At 45.0% G+C, this 12141-nt stretch overlaps 1 protein-coding gene across 4 annotated transcripts in view; it reads left to right on the plus strand.

The window, feature by feature from the left end:
* Positions 1 to 698: 698 nt before the first annotated feature.
* Positions 699 to 12141, plus strand: part of LOC109871869 (integrin beta-1-like) — a 37537-nt gene continuing 26094 nt past the window's right edge. For 2 of the 4 annotated variants that reach the window (XR_004205788.1, XM_031806917.1), the window contains exon 1: positions 699 to 1033. The gene's annotated coding sequence lies outside the window, so the exon portion shown is untranslated. Of the gene's footprint in view, positions 1034 to 5182; positions 5244 to 12141 lie in introns of those variants that run through there. The other 2 variants (XM_020462879.2, XM_031806916.1) reach the window with 2 other exon arrangements.

The raw sequence follows: 12141 nt of genomic DNA on the forward strand, positions 1-12141 counted from the left end.
TTTCTGCTCTTTTGCACACCAATATCTCTACCTGTACATGACCATCTGATCATTCATCACTCCAGTGTTAATCTGCAAAATTGTAATTATTTGCCTACCTCATGCCTTTTGCACACATTGTATATAGACTCCCCCTTTGTTTTCTACTGCGTTATTGACTTGTTAATTGTTTACTCCATGTGTAACTCTTTGTTGTCTGCTCACACTGCTATGCTTTATCTTGGCCAGGTCGCAGTTGCAAATGAGAACTTGTTCTCAACTAGCCTACCTGGTTAAATAAAGGTGAAAAAATAAATAAATAAATATATATATATATATAAGTTTCACACACTGTTTATCTCTAGAATGTGATCTTTATCTGAAGTACGAGTGTTGAATCGACACATAGCAACAGCTCTTATCAGTAGGTAGAACCTTCCAAACATGTTTATAAATGTGTTTTTCATATTGAATCATTGTTTAACGATCCATATCACAGCAAATGCAACTTCTAAGAATGGATGTGCCCTGCAACACCTCAACATCTTTGAACAAAGTACAGTTTCTCATATAATTAAGTAGTTTTACTTTGCCTACTCACAGGAAGGTTCACAGGTCTGTCTGTCTGTGAGCTTGCTTCATTGCGCTCCAAGTACAGTCGGCATGTCCTGTGTGGGAGGTTCTAGATAATAAGAGGTGCCCGAAATTCATTGTCCACTCTGCTGAAGGGAAAAATATTTAGCCTTTGACTGAGCTACTGCGGACATATTGTAACGTGTTCGGGCAAGCTGGACTCCTGCCCCTAGTTGTCATTTTTGCAGACCGTTTTTCCTCGACGTTTTGCAATTTTGTACGAGGCAATTATTATTTACGGATAGGCAACGTCACTGATACTTGGGGTATTTTCTTCCGTGAAAAGAGTAGTCTACAGATTAGGGACCCCTCCGCGAGTCAAGTTTTTTTTAATCTAGAAAAAGCGCACGGGATATTTTGCCTCAAATGAGGTTCTGAAATTATTTAAAAAATATAGATATTTTAGAAAACACGAGTCAAGGTAAGATGATGTACGTTATTTTCTAAAATGATTATCCAGCATATCTGGTAGGTCTATGAAGGCTGTGTCAAAAATGTACGAAAAATGTATGAATATCCAAGAGATTCTACAAAGGGGATGGGGAATGGGCTGGGTAACTTTGGGTGGGGATAGCGGCAGTCGGACAGGGCTAAGCGAAACCGATTAACTTTGGAAATTCACTCGTATTAAATAGGCCTACATTGACGTTTCTGTGTTTATCTTTACCAACTTCACGTTCCTATATTGTCCAGCCGTAGGCCCATGTTAATGGCAATTTGACGCATTTTGGTTGGTATACTTTGTATTTGTTTGTCCCCCATTTTATTCTACTGTCAGTCGGCTACTTTCTATAACAGCGTAGGCCTTCCTGCCTACCATAAATTCTTTGACATGTTTCAGAGGCTGAAAGTTAGTTAGGTTAGTCTATTCTTAAATCTACGCCCTATTCCATGATGTAATTTGGTGATTTTGAAGGGGATATATTGTATCAATAATAGTTACAGCCTATATTAGGCTCCCGAGTGGCCATACTTCGAGTGTGTCTCCCTGAGGTAGCCTAAAATGTACCATGTCAATCAATATGTGGTAGATTATGTACAGTATACATAGATTTCTAATGTAATCGCACAGATGCTTAAATGGCAGATTGTTTCATTGAGCTAGACTTTTGCATGGGAGTGTCTCACAGCACTCATTGAGATATATATATATATATAATAAATATTCTTATTTTTTATTATTTAACCTTTATTTAACTAGGCAAGTCAGCTGCAACAAATTCTTATTTACAATGATGGCCTACCCTGGCCAAACCCGGATGAGGCTGGGCCAATTGTGCGCAGCCTTATGGTACTCCCAATCACGCCCGTTGTGATAGAGCCTTGAATCGGACCAGGGTCTGTAGTGACGCCTTTAGTACTGAGATGCAGTGCCTTATTTACATACATATTCAGACCTTTTGCTATGAGACTCAAAATTGAGCTCAGTGGCATCCTGTTTCCTTTGATCATCCTTGAGATGTTTCTACAACTTGATTGGTAAATTAAATTGATTGGACATGATTTGGAAAGGCACACACCTGTCTATATTAGGTCCCACAGTTGAGTGTCCATGTCAGAGTAAAAACCAAGCCATGAGGTCAAAGGAATTGTCCGTAGAGTATGGTGACAGGATTGTGTCGAGACAGATCTGGGGAAGGGTACCAACTGTTTTTTTTGCAGCATTGAAGGACCCCAAGAGCACACTCACCTCCATCATTCTTAAATAGAAGAAGTTTGGAATCACCAAGACTCTCCCTAGAGCTGGCTGCCCGGCCAAATGGAGCAATCGGGGGAGAAGGGCCTTGGTCAGGGAGGTGACCAAGAACCAGATGGTCTCTGACAGAGCTCCAGTGTTCCTCTGTGGAGATGGGAGAACCTTCCAGAAGGACAACCATCTCTGCAGCACTCCACCAATCAGGCCTTTATGGTAGAGTGGCCAGACAGAAGCTACTCCTCAGTAAAAGACACATGACAGCCCGCTTGGAGTTTGCCAAAAGGCACCTAAAGGACTCTCGGACCATGAGAAACAATATTCTCTGATCTGATGAAACCAAGATTGAACAAGCTTGTAGAGTCATACACAAGAAGACTCAAGACTGTAATCGCTGCCAAAGGTGCTTCAACAAAGTATTAAAGGGTCTGAATACTTATGTAAATGTGATATTTCAGTTTTTAATTGTTTATAAATGTCCAAAAATGTATAAAAAAACTGTTTTTGCTTGGTCGTTATGGAGTGTTGTGTGTAGATTGATGAGGGAAAAAAACAATTAAATCAATTTTAGAATAAGGCTGAAACGTAACAAAATGTGGAAAAAGTGAAGGGTCTGCATACTTTACGAATGCACTGTAGATTGCAAAATAGTTGGGAAGAGATTTTCAATGCACCGATTGCATGGCGTTCCGCACCAACCGAATGCGAGGAGCAGAATGATTTGTTGAGCTGCTGTGTAAGAAAGCACTGCCACCAATCCTGATAGCAAGCGTGGCACAGACAGCACACAGCTAATGTTATTCATTGTGATCTAAAAGCCGCAACGTATCCTAAGTCAGCACTCCTACGCTGAGACGCTTGACACATACGCCCCTCCCCCCACCCAGTCCGGTGCGTGTCCCCAGTCCGGTACGTCCTGTGCCTGCTCCTCGCACTCTCCCTCAAGTGCGCCTTCCCAGTCCAGAGCTTCAGGCGACGGTCCCCAGTCCAGGGCTTCAGGCGACGATCCCCACTCCAGAGCTTCAGGCGACGATCCCCACTCCAGAGCTTCAGGCGACGGTCCAACCGAATGCGAGGCGCAGAATGATTTGTTGAGCTGCTGTGTAAGAAAGCACTGCCACCAATCCTGATAGCAAGCGTGGCACAGACAGCACACAGCTATGTTCTTGTTTTAAGGACAAAAGTGGCCTTGTTAAAAGGCCTTAGTCAGAGTAGGTGGGGTAAAATGACTGTCTTTGATTAGGAGATCCTGTCTGGTAGATAGAACTAGAATGTTTAATAACATAGTATTTACATTGTCTTAAGGACAGGAGTCAACAAGTGAACCCCCTCTTGTATTTGATTTTACACACACACACACACACACACACACACACACACACACACACACACACACACACACACACACACACACACACACACACACACACACACACACACACACACAGTGACTTCAGAGGCTTGTTAATAGCACACCGATAACTAGTGGTGTTGTTGGGCTGACCCAATCAGTCACTTCCCCTAGTTACATTGTTATGACTTAACAGCGCCATTATCACTGGGCTGGCCTAGGTCAGTGTCCCAAATGGCCCCCTATTCCCTTTATAGCACACTACTTAAAAAGTAATGCACTAGGACTCTGGTCAAAAGTAGCACACTATAAGGGAGAAGGGTACCATTTGGGACGCTAGACTAGGAGTGTCCGGATAATATCATACTGTAGTCATGGGGTCATAGACCTATTACTATATGAAGCATCCCAGAGTAGGAGTGCTGATCTAGGATCAGGTCCTCGCCTGCCATGTAATGTTATTCATTGTGATCTAAAAGCCGAAACGTATCCTATGTCAGCACTCCTACTCTGAGACACTTGACACATATGCCTCCCCCAGTTGTCCAACTGATTCAACAGATGGCTGACTATTCCCTTCAGATTTCCCAGTCACATATGAGTCACATTTCAAGCTAGACCCCCAGTCCTGGCAGTGTTGACTGAATTGAGTGGTCCTAGACTCTTCATGGGGGAAATTCTTCTGAGTCATGGACACTGCGTTTCATGGGTGGAGGTCTGGATCTGGAACAAGGGCCTATTAAGTTGGAATGTATTGTCTCATTCTCTGAGTACGAGCTAGATCAGCCCCCACCCCCAACTCGTTTTCGGAGAGCAGTTACACGTTTTGTGTTGAAAGGGGGCTTTTTGTATCAAGCGTCTCAGAGTAGAAGCGATGATCTAGGATCAGTTTAGCCTTTTAGATCACAGTGAATGAGATTCCATGAACAGGGGGAGACCTGATACTTGATCAGCACTGCATTACAGCTCATATCATCTCAAGAAGACAGCTCTCATTCACATGATTGAGTAGCTTACTGGCTAGTAGCTCGGTAGATGCCCCCTGTTAAACATACAAATTAACTGGATAAAGAAGAAAAATTCCTCAGTTTAGGTTGGGTTTCCTCAATATTCCCTTGTACTCACCGGTACAACTGAATGCTCTTCCTGATCCATCCACACAGTGCTGTTAAGAGAGCACAGCGTGCACAGCAGTTTAATTAAGGAAATGGCTTCATTCGCTGCCCTGCTGCTAGGAGAGCTAATGGACAGAGGGAGAGGGGAGCGGGGAGTGGACTGTGACACAGGCAGTGGGTGTTGGGTGTTCGTTCACCTTACTTAGACTGCTAACTCAGCACAATTAAAGATGCAAACATATTTTGTGTGGTTATCATTCATAGCAACCATTCCCACATTAAAAGTGTTGAGATAATCTATAGACTCAAAAGCACGTACACATTTATTTAACACGCTAATAATGAATAATGAATACCATCAAATGTACTCATTTTGTACTCCTCCCTATTTGTATGCACCGTGCAGTCCAAGGTGGTCCATGGACGATAACATTTTCATGTGGTTGACCAGCGTCGTAGAAGTAACAGCGAGGTGAGTGAGGCCGTGAGAAAATCCATGCAGGTGTGCTCTCTGTTACTTACAGTCAGGTTCAAGTGGCTACATCACCAGATCAAAGTGTTAGATAGTTTAGCTACCACTTAGCACTAAGATGAAACATCCCATAAACACAACCAACTGACTTAGGGAATAGGTGTTAGGTCTTGTACTTTCTCCCCCTCTCTAAACAGGTTTGTGTTATTCATTCTTTTTATGAAGTAATGTTTTTTTTTTAAACGGAGCGGTTGATCTCTGCTTGCTTTTTGACTGCGAAAATGTTGGTGACCACTGGCTTAGAGGATTGAGTTCCCTCTAGTGTCCTCTCTGGGCTCTGTTTTAGACCATAGAAATCCATTTGTCTGGTCAGTGGTAGACTGTGGTAATATAATGTCGAATTTTTTGTTGTTGTAAGATTTTCATTGCAGTGAGCTGTGGTTGTTTTACCTACCTTAATTGAATACACTGACTGTAAGTCACTGTGGATAAGAGTTTCTGCTGAATGACCAGAATGTTATTGTGAAGTCCTTCAGTCTTCAGTTGTCACGATCTTGGAAATGAGCGGACCAAGGCGCAGCGTGAGTATAAAACCAAAATAACGAAACGTACTAAGACTGTGAGGACGTAGTGCCCAAACACACTAACAACCAATATCCCACAAAACACAGGTGGGGAAATAGCTACCTAAATATGATCCCCAATCAGAGGCAACGATAAACAGCTGCCTCTAATTGGGAACCACATTAGCACCAACATAGAAATAGATATACTAGATCACCCCCTAGTCACGCCCTGACCTACTATACCATAGAGAACCAAGGGCTCTCTATGGTCAGGGCGTGACAGTACCCCCCCCCCCCCAAAGGTGCGGACTCTGGCCGCAAAACCTGTAACCAATTGGGGAGGGTAGGGGGGGTGATTAGTGTCTGTGTCGGCTCCGGTGCAGGTCATAGCCCCCGCCCAGACCCCGGATCCAGCCATGGCGCCGGGCTGAACGCCGTGCCTGGACTGGGCACCGGTGCAGAGGGAGTCTCCTGCCATGGAGCTGGGTTGGCCTCCGTGCCTGGACTGAGCACCGGCGCAGAAGAAAGCTCCGGCCATGGAGCTGGACTGGATGCCGTGTCTGGACTGGCCATCGGTGCAGAGGAAAGCTCCTGCCCTGGAGCTGGACTGGACGTCGTGCCTGGACTGGGCACCGGCGCAGAGGAAGGCTCCGGCCTTGGAGCTGGACTGGACACCGGCGCAGAGTAAGGCTTCAGCCTTGGAGCTGGCCTAGACACTTTGCCTGGAAGCTCCGGAACGTTGACCCTCGCTGGAGGTTCCGTACCGTGGACCATCGCAGGAGGTTCCGGACCGTGGACCGTCGCAGAAGGTTCCGGACCGGGGACCGTCGCAGGAGGCTCCGGACCGCGGACCGTCGCCGGAAGCTTCGGACTGTGAACCATCGCCGGAAGCTCTGGACTGTGAATGTGCACTGGAGGCCTATTGCGTGGAGCCGGTACAGGTGGCACCGCACTGGAGATACGTACTTCAGGGCGAGTGCGGGAAGCTGGCACCGGACATACCGGACTGGGAAGGCGCACTGGAGGCCTAGTGCGTGGAGCCTGCACAGGTGGCACTGGACTGGTGGCACACACTTCAGGGCTAGTGCGAGTAGCAGGCACAGGACATACCGGACTGGGAAGGCGCACTGGAGGCCTGATGCGTGGATCCGGCACAGGTGGCACTGGACTGGTGACACACACTTCATGTCGAGTGCGTGGAGCAGGCACAGGACGTACCTGACTTGGGACACGCACTTCAGGGCGAGTGAGAGGAGGAGACACAGGTCGTACCGGACTGGGGAGGCACACTGGAGGTCAGAAGTGTGGAGCCAGCCCAGGTTGCACCAGACTGCTAACCGGATCCTCTGGTCGGATGTTGAGCAGAACACACTTGCACAACATCTCTCTCATCTCTCTCTCTCCTAACTTCTCCAATGCCTCCCTGACAGTCTCTGGCAATTCAAGGCGAGTGCAGAAAGCAGGCACAGGACGTACGTGGCTGGGGACACGCACTTCGGGGAGAGTGCGAGGAGGAGACACAGGATGTACCGGACTGGGGAGGCCCAGGTTTCACCGGACTGATGACACGCTCCTCCAAACCGTATACTCCTAGCCAACTCCATTCTCCGGTATCCCTCCTCACACTGTTCCATCAACTCCCAGGCGGGCTCTGGTACTCTCCTTGCGTCGACCGACCACCTCTATCTCCTCCCAGATGGTCTCTGGCTCTTCCCTTCGCTCAGCCGCCAGCTCCATGTGCCCCCCCCAAAAAAACTAATCTTGGGGTTTCTGTGGCCACAGTCCCCGGTGTCGTTGCCGTCCTTCTTGCGTCCTCTGCGACTCCTGCCAAGGAAGGGTCTCCTGTCCTTCCATGAATTCTTCCCAGGTCCAACTTATTTTTCCCATCGTTGCTCGGTTCTTGTTTGGTGGGATATTCTGTCACGATCTTGAAAATGAGAGGACCAAGGCGCAGCGTGAGTATAGTTTCACATATTTATTTAAGTGAAACTAACAAAACCAAAACAACAAAACTTACTAAGACTGTGAGGACGTAGTGCCCAAACACACTAACACACAATCAATATCCCACAAAACACAGGTGGGGAAATAGCTGCCTAAATATGATCCCCAATCAGAGGCAACAATTAACTGAGAACCACATTAGAGGCCTCTAACTGGGAACCACATTAGCACCAACATAGAAATAGATATACTAGATGACCCCCTTGTCACGTGACATCAAAGGATTGTTCTCTTTCTCTTTTGCTTGTTGAACCTGACCATAAAAAGCCATGATTCGCCAGAGTTTATTCACACTGTATAAATATTAGGCTCTTAAAACATACCATGTTACAAATGTACCAGCTCCAACATAAAAGAGACTTCTCCTTGAATTCCCTGAAAGTCTTTGATGTTTTAGTTTTTTTCACAATAGTAGTGGTAGTAATATGACAATTCAAGCAAATTGTAGCTGCCAAGGGCTTGGAGTGACTGTTTTTGTCACTTCATTATTCAATGTTTTTAATTAATTTCACTGCATCAGAGATGCCGTACAGAGACATTTCGGCTTTACAGACTTCTTCAGTGTGTTTTTTAATTCAAAACAGCATTTGTAAAGACCTACATATGAGTAGGAGGTTCTTCTATTCAGGGTTGTCACTCATCTGCCAATCAGGGATGTAGATTTTCTGGTTTTCCGGTATACAAATGAGACACAAAGGAATACATAATTATAGGGTATGGGAGCAGTCACGAAGGGCAACTCACAAATCAACCACCCCAGGTGTCCGCTCACCTAAATACATCATATCAATTCATGAGATAGCCCACCACAAAGGCTGTGGCTGATGTCCTTTGTGGTGGGCTATCTCATGAATTGATATGATGTATTTGGATGAGCGGACACCTGGGGCGGTTGATTTGTAAGTTGCCTTTCGAGTTGGTCCTCCCTTTGCTGCTATAAACAGCCTCCACTCTTCTGGGAAGGCTTTCCTCTAGATGTTGGTACATTGCTGCGGGGACTTAATTAATACGTAGACATAATTGCAAATGATTAAATCCTTTCAATAGAAATTTTAAAACACAATTTTAGTTACAAATTTAAATTGTATTAAATTAGTTGACTTCACATGAGATGATTTCACTGAACAACAAAAGAAAGGGAATATTGAATGATCCCCAATGATCCATCGCATCATTGCGCATGTTTTCAACATACATCTGTAAAATTATAGTCTAGAAACTAAAGCTTTGGTTGTCTTCCTCTCAGGCTTCCATGTCTTCTCCCTGGACCTCCTCAATGTCCACCTTTTGAACATCAGACTCTGAGGCCTCATCTTCACTGTCACTTTCCACCCTTGTTGAGGATAGCTCGTTGTCAGGCTCAAAAAGCCTCAAATTTGCCCGGATGGCCACCATATTTTAAACCCTTGTATTGGTCAGCCTGTTACATGCTTTGGTGTGTGTGTTCCCAAACAAAGACCAGTTGTGTTCTGAGGCGGCTGATGTTGGTGGGATTTGGAGGATGATGGAGGCAACAGGGGAAATAGCCTCAGATCCACAAAGTCCCTTCCAGCAGGTGGCTGATGAGATATGTTGGCACAACTGCCATATTGCATCTCCATCCCAAAGCCCTTGCTTTGAAAGTGTACTTCGCCAGACTGCCAAGAACCTTGCCCTCAACCTTGCCTTCACACCATAGGCCTTGTTGATCTCTGCACCAGACAGGATGCTCTTGCAGCATACTTGGGGTCCAACATGTACGCTGCGGCATGTATGGGCTTCAGGCAGAAGTCTTCATGCTTTTTGATGTATTTCAGAACTGCAATTTTGTCTGCTTGGAGCAACAGTGAAGTGGGCAGGACAGTACAGATTTCTTCTCTTACATCTGCAAGCAGAGTCTGAACATCAGACAGGATGGCATTGTCTTCCTCAATTCGTGCAATGGCTACTGCTAGGGTTCAGGAGTGCTTACCACTCTCTCCCAAAATGCATCATCCAGGAGGATCCTCTTGAAGGGGCTGTCCATATCAGCAGACTGTGATATGGCTATTTCTTGGGGAGACTCCTTCCCCTCCAGAAGATTGTCAAACATGATGACAACACCACTCCAATAGGTGTTGCTAGGCAGCTTCAATGTGGTGCTCTTATTCTTCTCATTTTGCTTGGTGAGGAAGATTGCTGCTTTAACTTGATGAGCCTTCACTTACCTAACCATTTCCTTGGCTCTCTTGTAGAGTATATCCATTGTTTTCAGTGCCATGATGTCCTTGAGCAGCAGATTCAATGCATGAGCAGTAAGCCAATGGGTGTGATGTGAGGGTAGGACTCCTCTACTTTAGACCAAGCAGCATTCATGTTCACAGCATTGTCTGTCACCAGTGCAAATACCTTCTGTGGTCCAAGGTCATTGATGACTGCCTTCAGCTCATCTGCAATGTAGAGACTGGTGTGTCTGTTGTCCCTTGTGTCTGTGCTCTTGTAGAAAATTGGTTGAGGGGTGGAGATGATATTGTTAATTATTCCTTGCCCACGAACATTCAACCACCCATCAGAGATGATTGCAGTACAGTCTGCTTTCTCTAGGATTTGCTTGACCTTCACTTGAACTCTGTTGAACTCTGCATCTAGAAACCGAGTAGATAAAGTATGTCTAGTTGGAGGGGTGTATGATGGGCAAAGAACAATCAGAAATCTCTTCCAATACACATTGCCTGTGAGCAGAGGTGAACCAGTTGCATGCACAGCTCGAGCAAGACATTCATCAGCATTTATCTGACGACGTTCCTCTATTGAGTAAAAAAAAAACTCTGATTCCATGAGGACCATGAGCTGTTGCTATCGATAAGATGTATGATTCATCATTTTCACCTCGAATTCAAGTAGAGGGACCTTTGTCAGAGGTTGCTTGTTGTGAGCACTGAGGGAACTTTATGCACTTGGCCAGATGATTCCGCACCTTTGTTGCATTCTTCACATATGATTTGGCACAGTATTTGCAAATGTACACAGCTTTTCCTTCTACATTAACTGCAGTGAAATGTCTCCACACATCAGATAGTGCCCGTGGAACTGTCCTGTAAAGATGAGAAAAAAATAAGTACAAATAAAATACAATTCCATGTACAGATAAATAGTTAAGCAGTTAGATTAAACAACTCCTTTGTAAGATAAATGTTTTCAAATGAAACGTATGGAAACAGGTGAATTAACACTCCTCAGTTAGCAGGCTCAAGCAAGCTAAAACCCACATGGTAGCAAAAACTACCTAGCAGAAGTTGTTAACAAGTTAGAAATGATTTAAACACACTTTGCTGTAGGCTACCATTTACTAGTTAACAAAAAATCACATATGTCATATACACTCGATATTCATCCCACTCAGTATTGTAATCAAAATTTACTAGAAAGCATGTAAGTCCTTGGCTCAGACAGTGTAGTAGTGTGGGCTCAATAGCATCTCATTAGTGTGCAAGATCTTGAGAATCCGCTGTATATGTGCTGGAAGAATGCAATGTACATGCAGAGGGTTGGAATTCCATTGAATTGGGGATCGTTTTTAACCAAAATATGCCACAAGACCTAGAATTGCCTCGTGTGTATCCCACAAAAAAGGTTCACTGTTATAAGCTAACTTTTTTGATGAATTTAAGCCAAATTCCCAGCTTAACTTCCCATGGAAAATATCCGGAAATTTCCCAGAAAGTTTCCGACCATTTGCAACCCTAGTAGCAACACAACATAGCATCAGCACATGGTAGCAGCACAAAGCATGGTACAATATAGCCTTGCTACTCTTATTTTCAAATGTCTTTTTACTGTTGTTTTATTTCTTTACTTACCTACACACACACACACACACACATACTTTTTTCCCTCCGCACTATTGGTTAGAGCCTGTAAGTAAGCATTTCAATGTAAGGTCTACGTACACCTGTTGTATTCGGCCCACGTGACAAAGAAACTTTGATTTGATTCATTGGGCACAGACAACTGCACAAAGGGCAAGAACGTAGAGACAATACATCACACAAAGAAGCCACAACTGTCAGTAAGAATGTCCATGATTTAGTCTTTGAGATAACTGTCCAGTTTGAGTGTTTGTTGCAGCTCGTTCCAGTCGCTAGCTGCAGCGAACTGAAAAGACGAGCGACCCAGGGATGTGTGTGCTTTGGGGACCTTTAATGACTGGCAGAACGGTTGTTGTATGTGGAGGATGAGGGCTGCAATAGATATCTCAGATAGGGGGGAGTGAGGCCTAAGAGAGTTTTATAAATATGCATCAACCAGTGGGCGGGAGCATTGGTGGCAAATCTGATGGCCGAATGGTAAAGAACATATAGGCGCTCGAG

The sequence above is a fragment of the Oncorhynchus kisutch genome, linkage group LG27 (genome assembly GCF_002021735.2).
Source record: "Oncorhynchus kisutch isolate 150728-3 linkage group LG27, Okis_V2, whole genome shotgun sequence".
Taxonomy (NCBI): Eukaryota; Metazoa; Chordata; class Actinopteri; order Salmoniformes; family Salmonidae; genus Oncorhynchus; species Oncorhynchus kisutch.